This window comes from Macaca fascicularis, chromosome X, assembly GCF_037993035.2.
Source record: "Macaca fascicularis isolate 582-1 chromosome X, T2T-MFA8v1.1".
Taxonomy (NCBI): domain Eukaryota; kingdom Metazoa; phylum Chordata; class Mammalia; order Primates; family Cercopithecidae; genus Macaca; species Macaca fascicularis.
Genome location: NC_088395.1, coordinates 42940265 through 42956591, shown reverse-complemented (window position 1 = coordinate 42956591; position 16327 = coordinate 42940265). Strand labels below are relative to the sequence as shown.

General features: G+C 38.5%; 1 long non-coding RNA gene across 1 annotated transcript; it reads left to right on the top strand.

Annotated features, from left to right (window-relative positions):
- The first annotated feature begins 1111 nt into the window (after window positions 1-1111).
- On the top strand, window positions 1112-14879 carry LOC141409443 (uncharacterized). Its single transcript, XR_012430261.1, has 2 exons — window positions 1112-1244; window positions 12899-14879. It is a non-coding gene; the product is annotated as an uncharacterized lncRNA (long non-coding RNA).
- The last annotated feature ends 1448 nt before the right edge of the window (window positions 14880-16327 follow it).

Below are 16327 nucleotides of genomic sequence, written 5' to 3'. Positions count from 1 at the left end.
GGCTCAAATTGCTAGTTGCTCATATTGTCATTGGCAAATTGAGTTTTTTCCCTACTTTGTACTGGTCGCAGAGAAAGAACACCCAATTGGAACAAAAGCCAAGCCAGTTTTATTCCTTTCTAGAAATGGAGATGGAGTGAGCTTACACTCTAAAGACCCTTTCTCCCTGACCAATAGAAGACATGGAGTTTTTAAGGACTGGGTCCGAGGAGCAAGAAGGAAGGTTAGCATGTGCAGGGTGGGACTACAGATGTGCAGACTCAACTCATAAACGCACATCTTCGTACAACCCATGTACATAAAATGGCAGAAATTTTCTTTCTGTGGTGGGAATGTTAGCATTATGATGGTATGTTAATGATCTAAAGGCCACTGGGGTTATCTCTTCCAGTTTGGGTTGGTTTCAGGGTCTTATCACCCTCTGGTATCTGGTCAGGGGTCAGGAAGCTCTGACTCCATCATGGGGCTCATCTGTTTTTTTTTTTTTTAAGCGGCTGTACCTGTAAATAAGGGCTGAAGAAAAACAGTAAGTAAAAGAATTTTCCCAGCTACTTCATCAGGGCTACCTTGATAACAAAATAATGTTCACTTAGCGTTTCTTCTCTGGTTAAAAATTTCCCAACTTGTGCTGCTAGGTTTGGTCAGGTAACTAAGACCTTGTAGGGACCAATGGAAAACTTCCCATTCACCTTCTGAAGGCCCACTGAAAAGGCAGATTAGTAAGAGAGAAGGCATACAAATGTATTCATATGCACGAAGGGAAAAATCACAGAGAGATTACCCCACCACACAATTGGGTAGAGATGCTTATTTACCCTTCTTCTTAGTGGAAAGGGAGATAGGGAAACATGGATGATTTTAGGGGGAGTAGTAAATGATTCTTAGGGGAATTCAATGGGCTCAGAACATTCAATGGCCTGGGACAAAGTCTGCTGGGTCCACAGAGCAGACAATAGTTTATGACAAGTCTGTTCAGGTATGTTAAGAGACTTCGATCTTTCTTCTTGTGATGTAAGTTCACATGTTTAGCTCTTTTCTTCATTTAGTAATAGTGATAAGCAAGCTGTGAGGGAGTTGCTCTTTAAAAATAATGATTCGTGATTCATTTCCTGTAGTTTCCTTTTCTGATAAAGCGTGAGCCTTGATAATGTCAGCATAAGGCCTGCGTGGATGGGGGCAGTCACCAACTAAGTGTGATTTGTAGGTGATCATAGAACTCATGGAGTGTTTACCACAAGAAAAGGGTAAGTGTAATTTGTAGGTGATCATAGAACTTAGGAGTGTTTACAAGAAAAGGGCTTATTTGGGTGATTTCAAAACTTTTTAAAATACCTCCCTAAAAAGTAAACTATTTTAATTTAAATTATTAGTCATTTCTACCTGAATCTGAATTACTTACATCAGATGCTTTCTGTTTAAGATGTGAGCGGAAAAAGTTAGTCTCAGAGCATAAAGGCTTTGAATGAAGTGATGGGGTGAGCACTGAATAAGGAACAGGCAGAAAGGGAGAATTTTTATAGCAAAAAGAGACAAATAGAAGTGGTGGAGTTGGGTTGGATGTCTCATTATAGGGGTAGGGGGAATGGTAAGTGTTTTAGACACCTAGAGGCAAGTGGTAGGGTGCTGAGTGTTCGGAGAGAGAGAAATGATGACTCTGTTGGAGAAAAGGAGGAGAGAAGTGAAATATGAAGTTTTTAAAAATAATTACATTTATTTGACCCCTTTCTCTTACATCCCACATAGCATCTATAAGCAAATCCCATAATCTCTATTTTAAAATATACCCAGAAGTCCAGAATCTGACTATCCTACCTTATTTTCATCACTACCACCCTAGTATCCTGAATTATTGCAATAGCCTCCTCATTGGTCTTCCTGTTTCCACCACTGTCCCCTTAATGTCAACTTGCCAGAAAGCAAACAGAAAGATCGTTTAAAAACAAAACTCAGATCATGCCACTCTGCTCAAAATCCTCCAGTGGTTTCTCTTGTCTCTCAGAAGAAAATCTTAACCATGGTCTCTGAGTCTGGCCCCTGGATCTTTATTGACATCACCTCCCAACTCTCTTTCCCTGGCTTCTTCTACTCTAGGCACTCCTTGCTGGACCTCTAACATACTAACAGCTCCAATCTTCTGGGCCTTTGCATTTATGATTCCCTCTCCTAGAATGCTAGGATTTCCCCTCTAGAAATCCTCACTCACTTACTTCCTCATTTGATTCAAATCTATACTCATAGATCATCTTTAGTGGACTTTGAATACTTGATACAAAGTATCTTGATATAAATACTTGATATAAAGTATAAAGACCTGAATACTTGATATAAAAAAGCATGAGCATTCCTCTGTATAACTCTCTATCTTTTTACCCAGCCATATTTTTCTTCATAACACTTGTCACAACTATATGTGTGTATATATATATTTGTTTATTGATTCACTGAAAGCTTGTTTCTTGAGAATAGAATTTTTGTCTATTACTCTTTGTATATAGAGAGCACCTAGAAGAGTGCCAGACACATAGTAACAGCTCAACAAGTGCTTGTTAAGTGACTTACATAAATTGCATGAAGCCTCAGAAAGGTTCTGGGAAATCTTAGAGAAAAATTTGAGAGAGTCTTACTATAAATAAAGTAAATGCTCAGAATCTTCTCCAATGAGAAGCTGAAAGCTTTTATTCTGACTCAAGAGTTGATGCTGCTTTGCTGAATTGCTGAGATAAATGTCTCTGTGGTGCATTTAAAATGTTGACTACCCTAGATTACTTGAAAAAAACTTCCATCTAATTACCTATAATCTTTCCTGGGACAATTATCAAATGTGCTTGTTAACATTAAATTTATCTTTCTGTTAAATGTCTTGCATTAGCTGTGATCATTTTGAATAGACAAAGGGTCATACATTGTGCCAGACAAATCCTTTTTCTATCTCAGCAATGAAGAAAACAATTTCCATCCATACATGATATACTTTTGATTTGTGGAGTTCTGAAGTTTCTACATATTTAATATGACTTTGATCCATTTAAGCTCATAATTTATTTTGTAGTCAGTCTTTGGAACTACACATTCTTCCAGCTTGGATAATATTTTCATTTGAGTATCGGCATAATTTGGATCCTACTTTGAGCAAACTATCTTGAAATGGCTTTCTCATATGTCACCTTGTCTAGGCTGAATTGCATTTCCCAGAATTTTTTCTCTTGTTTGTTTTGAGTTGAGGTCAGACATAGGGAAGATTCTTGAGAGATTTGGAGGCTGGAAGAGAAGCGGTGGCCATTCTGTGGCTCACACATATTGCTGCTGATCTGTAGATTCACCCTACTGGTGTGAAGCAGCTTCTCATTCTGCGGCTGCTCTACCTGCTGCTGATATTCTTTCAGCTTCTCAGACTCCTAGGCCAGCTGTGTGTGTTTCACTTTGTGGCAAAGGGCCCCACTTCCACTGGATACCCTCATTACCAAGGTTAGAGGCAACAAGAATGAACACAGGTTTTAGTCCTTCTCCACAGAGTTCCAGCTTAAGCTTGTTGGTTCCAGCCTGCTTGTGATCTTCCTTTTCTGACTGCCATCCCCGTGATCTTGAAGCCTCAGCATCATGTATGGCATTATGTGAAGCCATACAGAGACTGCTTAGCCAGCTCCCACAATCACATAAGGCCAATTCCATATAACCAATTTCTCTCTCTGACAGATAAAGAAACATACATATAGCTATAAATAAAAATATAGATAATATAGAGATACCAGTAGTTCTCAGCTGGTGGCAATTTTCACCCTCAGGAAACACTTGGCAATGTCTGCATACATTTTTGGTTGTTACAACTTGGTGGAGAGTAGGGAGTTGTTCTACTGGCATCTAGTGAGTAGAGGCCATAGATGAACCCACAATTCACAGGACTGTCCCCCACCCTCACACCCCATCAAAGAATTATCCAGCCGAAAAGTCAACAGTGCCATTCTGCAGAATATCTGATATAAATATATAGATATAGATAGATACTAGTTTTTGCTTCTCTGATTAAATGCTAACTGATACAGATTTTAATACCAAGAGTGGTTCCAGGGAGATAGAATCTTAAGTACGAATTCTCTGACTTGGTTTTGAATCTTCTCTAATATGATTAAATTTAAAAGCACTAATGAGTCTATTTCCAGCAGTAAGAAGGGCACTGGTAGTCAATGGCATGATGTGGCAATAGAGATATACAAAATATCACCACTGGTTACTGTTAGGGTCCACCCAACTGGACTATTTCCCCCTCCCATAGACCTAAGCCCCAAAGGCCAAAAGTAAAACACCCTACCCCAAACCCACCTGTAACTGTTTGACCAGAGGCCAGCTGTTCCAGGATGTGGTTAAGACGTCTACCTTGCGCAATAGAACTGGCAAGAAAAACATCTCCAGGAAGCGGTCAGACACGTGGCACAAAGGACCCCCCACTCCGACCCTGCCTCTTTTCTTTTTCCTTCACCCTGACCCAGTTCTATGCCCTATAAAACCTTGCTATACCCTGTAAGCGGGGTTGCCTCCTCTGCTTTTGTCAAGAGGTAGCCCAGCAGGACTGACAATAAATCAGCTTGCCTGAACTTGGGTCTATTGGCCTCATTCCTTTCTCGGCTGTCCTTCTAATTATTCCTTACAGTTACTCCTAACCAAATAATTACAGAAGACAAGGTTCTGGGTGACCATGTATTTGATGCCTTAGCACATTTTAGTCAAACCAAGGAGTACAGTGAGGTTGGCTGTTTGCTCCTAACTGTGCTGGAGAAAGTAGGGAAAGGATAGGCTCAGGAATTTGAATTATCAGCCCAAAGTCCACATAAAGAAACTGAAAGCTTCTGTTTGCCCTGAAAGAAATTCTTACCTTCCTTCCACAGCCACAGGGCCCTGAAAACCAAAATTCAGAGCCTCCGCCCTGCCAGTGGCTGAATAATGCAAAGTGATTTCTCAGCCTTGTAGCCTCTGTATGTCTATAAAGCTGGAACGGGATCCTATGGGAAGATTCTCATAAAGCTGGGGACTTTAACCCCTGAGTTCTGCTGAGCCTTTTTTGCCAGTAGAAGCAGCCCTTCTACTCCTGTCTTGAGAAGATTAGCCCTCCTTTGCCTGCCTTTCCTGAGGCAGTTGACTGGTAAGGCACTGATCATCCTCTTTAAGACCTACCCCTACCACCTCTCTTTGCTTCTAAACCTATAACTTACCTGAATTCCCAGCAGGCTCAGAGGGGTAAAGTACAAAGTGTAACCCATGAGGAGTTGTTATGCATACCAAAAGCATTGCACAGTTTTATCATTTTATATAGGCAGAAACCTGGGACATATGCATAGGAATCAATTTTAAAGATATGGGGTCAAAGTGAAAGGAAAATGAAGTTGGATTGGGCAGAATTCGTTGATATGGGCCTGTATTCATCAGCTTGGTGCGCCATAACAAAATACCATGGACAGGGTGGCTTAAATAACAAAAAATTATTTTCTCACAGTTCTGAAGGACGAAGTTCAAGATCAAGGTGCCAACAGGCTTAGTTTCTGTGGAGGGCATTTTCCGGCTTGCAGATGACTACCTTCTTACTGTAACTTCACATGGCCTTTCTTCTGGGCATTCACATGGAGAGAGAGAGAGACAGTTCTGATGTCTCTTCCTTTTCTTATAAGGACGTCAGCCATACGGAATTAAGGCCTCACCCTTATGACCTCATTTTACTTAATTATCTCCATCTCCAAATATAGTCACATTGGGGGTTAGGGTTTCAACATATACATCTTGGGGAGGGGCAACAATGCAGTCCATAACAGGGCCAACTAAGCAAATATTCTAGATTCAGTGTTTCAAGTTGAGGGGCTTGACAGTTTACTTGGTTGGTTGGCTGAAACATGGACCCAAAAGTGACCTATGATAAATGAAATCAAAATGCCAGAACTTTTGGGGTATACTGTAGAGGAAGATATCTAGAGGCTTAGAAACATTTGAATGTTGGAGTGTCTTTATTATATAAGACCTACTCACTCACCTTGAGAGGGCTCTCAGAACGTACCCTTTACCCTGGCTATGAGAAATAAATCTGTAAGGGGAGCTCCAGCATCCTTGATGAGCTTTGTGCTGGCTATTCATTATAGACCAGAAATTATCATGGGAACTGCTACCATAAATCAGGATCCCTAGATGTAATGACAATGATAGACTCTTGAGACGACAAAGGTCAAGTGGCAGTGGCAGCACTTAATTGCCTTTGTGAGTTGAATTGTGTTCCTCCAAAAAGATATGTTGAAGTCCTGACCCCCAGTATTTGTGAATGTGACCTTATTTGAAAATAGGATCTGTGTAGATATAATCGAATTAAGATGAGGTTGTAAAGGATTAAAGTGGCCTTTAATCCAATGACTGGTGTCCTTATAAGAGGGAAATTTAGGCACAGAGATGCACAGGGAGAATGCTGTGTCATGACGAAGGCAGAGGTTGGAGCGATGCAGTTGCAAGCCAAGGAATACCAAGGATCACCAGGAATCATCAGAAACTAGGAGAGAGGTATGGAATAGATTCCCCTTCAGAGCCTCAGAAGGAATCAACTTTGCTAACACGTTGATTTCGGCCTTCTAGCCTCCATAATGTAGGAGAATAAATTTCTATAGTTTTAAGCCACCCAGTTTGTGGTACTTTTTTATGGCAAACCTAAGAAACTAATACAAATTGCCTAAGACAAAATGAGTTACCATAATTGCCAACAGAGTCAAAGCAGTGATTAGAAGAGTCTGATTCACAGAAATCTTTAGTGTTGGCTGGTTGATCGTGGTGCCCCTAAAAAAAAAATGGACAGTTTACTAAATTCTTACTTGATCTATATAAGCAGAACAGATCTAAGCTTAGTGAACGGAAGTCTTACTTGAATCCCTAAAATACGATGACCCTTGAGTCAATTCCCAGATTTGAGCCAGTTCACCAACCTAAAATTGATTGAGTGAAGGGGAGATCAGGCCTCCTTGAGGAAAGAGCCTAATACACTGCCACAAATTTATTCTGTTAATCTTCCTACTAGCCTTCCCCAGAGTTACTTGCAGACTTTTACTATTTACCCAGGTGATTGTACATTTGGGAAGGGGAAATATTCAGTCTTTGGGGGGAATTACTAGATGCTGGCTCTCAACTGACACTAATTCCCGAAGACCCAAAATGTCACTGATGTCCACACACTTAGAGTAGGTGCTTATGGAGGTAAAAGGTCAGGTGATGGAATTTCAGCTCAGTTCTATCTCAAAGTGGTCCCAGTGGGTATGCATACCCATCAAGGGTCTATTTCTCCATTTAAAATATAGATACCTGGAATGGACATGCTTAGTAACTGGCAGAATCACCACATTGGTTCTGTGACATATATAGAGAGGGCTATTATGGAAGAAAAGGCCAGATGAAAACCACTAGAATTGCTTCTAACTATAAAAATAATAAACAAAAACCAGTACCACATTTTGGAGGCATTACAGGAATTCATACCACCCTCAAGGCCTTAAGTGTGGATGACAATTCTGAGTTGCTTCTAGTCAATAGCATATGCAATAGGAAATGAGATTTCACTAACCTAATTTGCTTATAGTATATAGCAAAGGTGTTGGCTGTCACTCTCATTATCAGGTTACATTATGTAAGACTCGATCTTAGCTGTTTGGAGACAGATACTCTCATGCAGGCCTTCAAGAAGCAACCTGCCATGTTGTGAACTGCCAAAGAGAAGGTCACATGGCAGGAAACAGCAGGTGGCCTCTAGGACTTGAAGATGACCTCTAGCCAGCAGAAATCTGGATCCCTCAATCATATAGCCTTAAGGAAATGAATTATGCCAGATTCTTTAAGTTAAGCCTCCAGATGAGAATGTAGCCTCTATAACATCTTGATCACATATTTGTGAGTCCCTTAGCAGAGCACCCAGGCAAGTTGGGCCCAGACCCCTGATCCACAGCAACTCTGAGATAATAAATGTGTTTTGTTTTAAGCCACAATAGGAAGATAATATACATACTTCAAGGCCTTTGAAAATCCAAACTGCCTTCTGAGAGGCCAGGAAGCTGAGCAAAATACTGTGTCTGAGAAGTAAAGAAGACAAGAAGCTGGTGGTGCCTGAGAAGCTGAAAAGATGAGGAAGGCTTCTGGAAATTTCATAGGCTTGGGGGAAGGACTAAACTTCAGAGCCTGTGAAAAAGGAGGGACCTTGATAAACATCATAGCCTTTAAGTTGGGATTCCCAAAGACCTCTAATTTTAAAATAATGCTGAATGGCAAATACTCTAGCCTTCATTCAAATGACTAAAATCCAGCTTTAAAATAGCTCAATACCTGATTGATAAAGGTGATATGCATTTACCATAACTCTGTAGCAGAAACAAAGTTAAGTCCTCACTGAAGGAAGAAAACATAGCCAAGAGTTTCAAATTGTCTTTATAGCTTTTTATGCACAATGATCAGATACAATAAAAAATTGGTGTGCAGAAAAGAAAGGAGAAAAATGAAACAATAGAAATAGTCCTCCAGGAGATCAGATATTAAAATTACCAAGCACTACTTTAAAATAACTGTTCTTATGTTCAGAGATTCCACTAGAGAATTAGAAATTATAATTAAGAAAGAAGCCAATGGAAATTTTATAATAGAAAAATTATAATAACTAAAATTAAGAACACATTAAATACATTTAAAATATTAGATATAGCTAATGAAAGAATTATAAAACTGGATTATAGTTCAGAATAACATGCTCAGAAGTGACACATAAAAAGATAAAAGGATAGACAATACAAAACAATAGTATGAAGTATATATAGTGTACATGGTGCACAATGAAAACATCTAGCATATACGAAAACTGAGTCCCAGAAAAAGAGGAAATAGAAACACATTTAAAGAGATAAAAACTGAGAATTTTACAAAACTGATGAAATGTACCAACCCACAGACTTGATAAATGCTAGAAACCAGAAGTAAGATACTCGTAAAGAAAACTACATGCAGATGCATCAGAGTAAAACTACTGAAAATCAAAAACAAAAATAAAATCTTGACAGTAATCAGAAGGAAAATATATTTATCTTCAAAGGAGAAATCCTACAACATCTAACAAACTTCTCAACAGAAATGATGGAGGCCAGAAAGCAATGGAATGGAATCTTCAAAATGCTGAAATAACTGCCAACCTAGAATTCTCTACCCACCAAAAACATTCTTAAAAAGCAAAGCAAGACTGGGCATGGTGATTAACAACTATAATACCAGCACTTTGGGAGGTTGACGTAGGATTGCTTGAGACCAGGAGGTCAAGACCAGCCTGGGCATCATAGTGAGATGCTGTTTCTACAAACAAACAAACAAACAAACCAAAAAGAAAGAATGAAAGAAAAAGAAAAAAGTTATCTGGGTGTGGTGTTGCATGCTTGCACTCCCAGCTATTTGGGAGACTGAGGTGGAAGGATCACTTGAACCCAGGAGTTCAAGGCTGCAGTGAGCTGTGATAACACCACTGCACTCCAGGCTGGATGACAGAGTGACACTCTGCCTCTACAAAATTAAAAATACAAAAAGCAAAAATGATTTGAGAGAAACAAAAACTAAGAAAATTAATCACCAGCATAACAACATAATGAGAATTAACAAAAGGATTTCTTCATGTAACAGGAAAATGATCCCAGATAGAAACACAGAGAAATCAGAAGGAATGAAGAGTTTTCTTAAAAAAAGGAGGTAAACATGTAAATAATTTTAAATAAATATAGACTGCATAAAGCTGTAACGATAATGTCCAAGACTGTTTTTATACATTTAGAAGTAAAATACATTTCAATATAACATAAAAGAAAAGAAGGAGTGTTTTGGTTAGCATCCATAAGCTATGCTACAGTAACAATTACCCAAATCTCAGTACATTATCACAATTATTGTTTTCTCACATTTTATGTTGACCACTGTAGCTCTTAGTTGGCTTTGGTTCCTCTCCATATATTGTCTTCATTTCAAAATCCGCCAGTGGAAGTAACCACTATTTGAGATATTCTATTCTCATAGCAGAACAAAAAGAGAAATGGAAGAATTATCCAATAGCGCTGAAGTTTCTTCTTAAACATCACATATAGTCACTTATATTTACATTCTTTTGACCAATGTGAGCCATGTAGCCAAAGACTTATATATTCTTTTACCAGAATACAGAAATAAAAATGTATTTTTTACATTTTTATTTATTTTGAAGCTGAAAAAAAATACAATATACCACAAAGAATGAATGAAATTTATGTGTTCAAAGGTCCTTGAATTTTCTGGGATGTAGGAAAACATTTAATTTATATTACAACTAATGAATAAAGAATTCATGTTTTAATATCTAGGATAATCTTGAAGAGTAAAAATGTCTAAGTAATAAGCTAACAAATGGGGAATAGAATAATAAGCTAATAGAGAGGAAAGATAATAATAGAGGATTAATAGAATAATAAAAGAATATTTAATAAATGCAAAGAAAGCAAGAAAGGAGAGAAAAAACATAAAATATATGAAACATGTAGAAAAGCAAGTATGATGGTAGATTTAAATACAAATATGTAAGTAATTACATTAAATGTTAATGGTTTGAATATTCCAGCAGTTATCAGACTGGATAAAAAACAGAACTCAAATATATTCTGTTTGTAAGATACACACTTTAGATATAAGTATGCAAAAATGTTTAAAGAGCATAGAAATAGTCAAACAGCAACTTACCACAAGAAATCTGGGGTAGCTGGACTAATATCAGACAAGGTAAACTTTTGGGCAAAACCATTCCTAGAAAGAAAGATATTTTGTAATGATGTAAGTGTTAATCCATCAGAAATATATGACAGTTCTGGGATTGTACATGTCTAATAACATACTCCTCAAGTCTACAAAGCAAAAAGTGACAGAATAAATTGAAGCAATAGACAAATTCAAAAGAATTTTGGTAAATTTTAATTCACCATTTTCGTAACTTAAAAGCCAAGTTAATGAATCACATTATTTACGTCTTCTGTGGTCTTGCCAAAATATTTTCAGCGTTTTTTGTTCTGTTTTGTTTTTTTGTTGTTGTTGTTGTTGTTGCTGTTTTTTTTTGAGGCAGGGTCTTGCTCTGTTGCCCAGGCTGGAGTACAGTGGCACAATCACAGCTCACTGCAGCCTCGACCTCCCTGACTCAAGTGATTCTCCTGCCTCAGCTTCCTGAGGAGCTGGAAGTACAGGTGTACACCACCATGCCTAGTTGATTTTTTATTTTTTGTAGAGACGGGGCCTCATTTTGTTGCCTAGGTTGGTATTAAACTTCTGGCCTCAAGCCATCCTCCTGCCTCAGCCACCTAAAGTGCTAGAATTACAGGCATGAGCCACCACTCCTGGTTTACTTTTTCTATCAGTTTATTTGAGTTCAAAATATAACAATTTGTTTTACCTTATTGACGTATGGCATTTCTTTTCTTCAATATATTTCTATAATTCTGTATAGTACAAGTAAACCCAGACTTACTAATATTAATGCTAATGTAATTTTCTCTATTTTTTTCTTGCATTTCTTACAGTTTCTGTTTTATGAACGATAACACAATGCTATCTGGTATATAAATATTCACAAGTGTCACATCTCCATTATAAAATTAAACATGCATCAATTAGAAATTATGTTAGATCATGAGCAACAGAGAGTCTTCCAAGTAGTAAGAAAGATAAAAATTTTATTCTTAGGAAGGCCAGCATTAGTAAGGGTGCTCTTTAAATTCATCAACTGGTCCAATTTCAAAACAAAGATAAAGAATTAATGAAAAACTACTTGACTAATGAGTAGAAATTACAAAATCAAGAAAGGAAAAACGTAATTCAAAAGCAAATGAATAGCATGTATTATAATAAGGGTGACTTAAAAGCTAAGAGGTGAAAAGAAATTTGTCTATAATTTCAAAAAACACACAGGCATCACAATCTTGTTTTAAAAAAGATGTGATGAAACAAAAGGAGATGAAAAAAAGTCATGAATGAAGAGAAATATGAGAAATAAAAGTAAATTAGAAGTAAATTAAATATTTACAAAAATAATTGTCACATTTGATGCAATCATAAATAGAATAAACAGTATTTAATGCCACAATCAGTGACATGGAAGTCAAACTTCAAAAAAAGTACGCAAAATGAAAATTAAAATGAATGAGATGTAAAATTACAAAAAGATCATTAGATATGGAATTCAGATGAAAGAAAAGAAGAACAGAAAAGATGGAAAAATGCATTCAAAGATTTAATAGAAAAAAGTGTTTTTGAAATAAAAGTCTTGTTTGGCTCTGAAGAGCAAATTAGGCTGTTTCCTAGGGAAAGTAACTGGTAAAGTTACTGATATTTGAAGATTAGGAAAAAAGTATCCTAAGGGAATCTTGGAGAAAAAGCAATTAACATACAAAAGGAAGCATAATTATGCTACTCTGAGATTTCTCTACAGGATACTACTTACTGAGATAATTGGAAGAATTCAATGAAATAATGTAATTATGCTAGTCCTTGGATTGCCATCAGGACATTCATAAACTTACTGAAACTATATTCAAAATATTGTTTGTGCACACATGTAAACTTTGCTAGGATAAAACCAATTTTTTGTTTGTTTGTTTGTTTGTTTTTTGTTACCTGATTTACAAAGAGATGACAAATAAATTAAGAATCACTGCACTAGAGCATGTCTCCCCAGTGGTGGACGTCATCTTTGCAGGAGTCCATGGAAAGTGTTTTGTGTCCATGAGTTTATTACAAGATTCCTTCTAAGAGTATGAATTTTCATTCCAATTATATTTAAAATTAATAAGAGTAGCATGTTCTCTATCATATGGATGGCCATCTAATTTTTTATTTTTACTTTTTTTGACAGAGGACCTACAAGGAACTTTATTTTCTTGCTTCTCTCTTCACTGGGGCACTGCCCCTTGGGAAGACCAAGTGGGCTCCTGGCACAGGGATCCTCCATCTTCTCTAGCACACGTGGCATTGCCAGCAGGCTAAAAAGGGCAGCTGGCATTGTTGGCTTCAGTCTGACCCAGGGTGCCCAGCTGGGGTCCCCTCAGCCCACAGTAGGGGCAAGGGCTGCTTCTCCACAGTTCATACTGAAGGCTTTCAGCCCTGCCCAGCTGCCTCTTCTCCAAAAGTCTGGCTTTTGAACACTCTTCTCCTTCCTGGGGAGGGTTTTTGCCCCTCTGAGGTTAGACAGGAACCAGAAGAACAGTTTATCTGCTTCATCATGTCTGTGACCTGGGGTTCACCCAGCCTCTAATCCCTCTGGCAAGTACCGCGCTTGAGCACTGTCCACACAGTGGAAACCACAGGAAATGACTTTGACTTGTGGAGACGGAAGAATGCGAAATGAAAACAAAAGCAAAAGAACCGTCCACAGGAGCACACAGAAAAGCCCCATCCACTGCCCATCTCTCTCCCTTGGGCCCCCAAACAACCACTAAAGTAAGACCCAAACTAAAGGCCTGTCATGTAAACCCAAAATCAATTAACCTCTCCTGAAACATGCAAAGCAACTGCCCACCCAGAAATATCCAAAATCGTCTGTGCCAATTATGAAGAGACCAACAGCTTCATCCCCCCTCTCTGGAACCTCTGGTACTGACTGTGTCATCCATGGGGTGCCCCAAGGAGGGTGGACTCTTTTCTCTAGGCCAGGACAGTGACAGTTACAAAAGGTGGTCCTTGCTTGCACCTGAGAACTGCTTTTTCTTCAACTAATGGACAGTGACATGGCCTAGGCCAGGGATATGCTTGAACTCATGAGACACCACCAAGCCCCAGAACCGATGGTGTCTTTTAATGCACCCACCTTTGGCGGGTGGTGACAATCTCCAGGAAACCAGCACAATTCACAAATATAGATTAGGACAATGCAAGGGCTATCTCTGGTGGCAAAACACCAGCAAACAAAACTGGGCCAAGCAGAGGCAGGACACCGGAGGTGCCCTATGACCATATCTTTTCCAGATTTGCAGCAAAGGCACCATTGGGGTTTCCCACATGACCTGTCCCAAATGGCATGCGGAGTCACATGGTGAAGTCACCAAGGTCCACATGTGGGTCTCAGCTTTCTCAGCTCTGGGACCCAGACCCTGTAACCCCTGGCCCATTCTCTTCCCTACTCAATGTGGATTACCCATCCTCTACCTTGCAGCTGGGGGACAGCCTGGAGGGGAGACATCTTGGAGGTCACACATTCTACAGGGTTTAATGTTGTCCATTCCCCACCTCTCCCATTTTTTTCCCTTTTCCTTTTGTCTTTGTCTCATTGCTAGATGACCATCTTATGATTGAGCATTACTTTATTTTAATGTGCATGTTTATGCTTGTGTTTAGGTGACCACGTTGCACAAAAGGATCATGAAGCACCAGCATTTACATTTTAATATACTGGTAGGCACATTGCTTTGCTCTTGCTATCCCCCTCTAATGCCACAAATGAAAACTTTTAGCACCTGCTATTGGGCAAACACTGATTTCTTTAAACAGTCATGAGGGAAAAAAACCCTAGACTTTTGCTTTTAAAAAGCACTGAACTATGACATTATTAAATTTTGACTTAAATTACTTACATAAGAGTTGCATGTCCTATCCTGAAAACGATTATGTTTTGTAGGAATGTTCTACTTCAATTATTTTGGGCTAACGGAAAAATACAGAGGCAGAATTAATATAGGATAAAAGGTCTTAAAATTATTTAAACAGAGAAAACAGTGAGATAATCAAATCATCGTATGGTACACTATCATATTTGTATATGTAATACCAATGGTGAGCACTAGTATTGCTTCAGCAAAAATTTATTTTCTATATAAAATTAATATGGTTTATTTAAATTTTATTAGTTGTGTGATGTGATGGATTCAACTTTTAATTTAGATTGTAGAGTTGTAAAAGGGATGATAGCACAGGCATTTCATCCCTAGGTTTACATATATATATTTACAGGCCACCATAATTTCCAAAACAGTTTCTGTCCTCGCTGTGTATCAGAAAAAAAAAAATCTTCTTTTATAAGTATTTTAAAAATTCCACACATAGCATAATTTATCCAAACTGGCTTTGCTGTAGGCAGTGTGCTGTCATTCTCTAGCTAAGTGACTCCACCAATCTGTCTCAAAGCATGGGACAGGAAGAGTTATGCCTCAGCAAAACAACATGCCCCAGTTTGTCAGGGTTATTCTGAAATAAGGCCATTATTTATTTGTTGGTCAAAACTCAAAACAAATTCTCTAATTCCATGTTTACTTAGTAGTTAACAAATGCATGAAAAGTTACTGTCTTCCATGTTTCATTTTATCCTAAGTTCCTCATGAAACAGAGAATGAAGGCATGATACACAGCTTTATATGCTTGCTTTGTGGAGAGAGTGCAATCTCAGTGAACCAAGAATGAAGGAAAAGGGGATTTTAGTCAAGGAAGGAGCAAAAGCCATTACAAAGCGATACATTACCAAGGCATCCATAGGCGTACAGAAAACCTGACTGATTGGTCATATAGGGTATCTTTACAGAGGATATGTGAAATCATTGCTTCTCTGAACCATCTGGTTGTATTGGAAAGAGAGGAAGAAAAAACAATTTATCAACCAGTTCCTTTCTTCCTTCAGTCTCATTGATCAAAATCCATCCCATGGGGCACTAACATCCCATCTGACCCCACTAAACAGAGAAGGCAGAGCCTCTGCGGGTCCAGGTAATCAGACCTAGACCTTTAGAACCGCTGTGGCTCCTTTTGAGGTAAACATGATGGTGGCCATGCTGCAGCCCAGCCCTTGCCTCCAAAGGAAAAGGAAGAGGAAGAGTATATGGAGCCTGTGATGAAACAGAACCATACGTCCAATATCTGGGTACCACAGAACACAGAGTTCAGAGAAAGAAAGAAGCTACTTTATTTAATGGGAGGGAAAAAAAGCAAAAAAGATGGTCAGAAATGAGGTTAAGTGGAGCTGAGTGCCAATTTACCCATTTGTAATAATATAAATTCTACTTGAATCCATTGACCAGGAAATTCTCAGCATACTACATGAAAAATCAAATTAAATCCGAAGGCTGCATTTTGAGCATGAGATCACAGCAGGGAGAGTTATTTGTACATGTTCATGCCTGAAGGACATTAGGATCTGACCTCCATAATTGAGACCTACTCTTGGGGCAAGGTATCTGCTTGCACATCTCTGAATCTTCTTTTTTTGTGATTTACTGGGTGATATAATTTGGATTTGTGACCCCACCCAAATCTCGTGTTTAATTGTAATCCTCAGAGTAGGAGAAGGGGACTGGTGGGA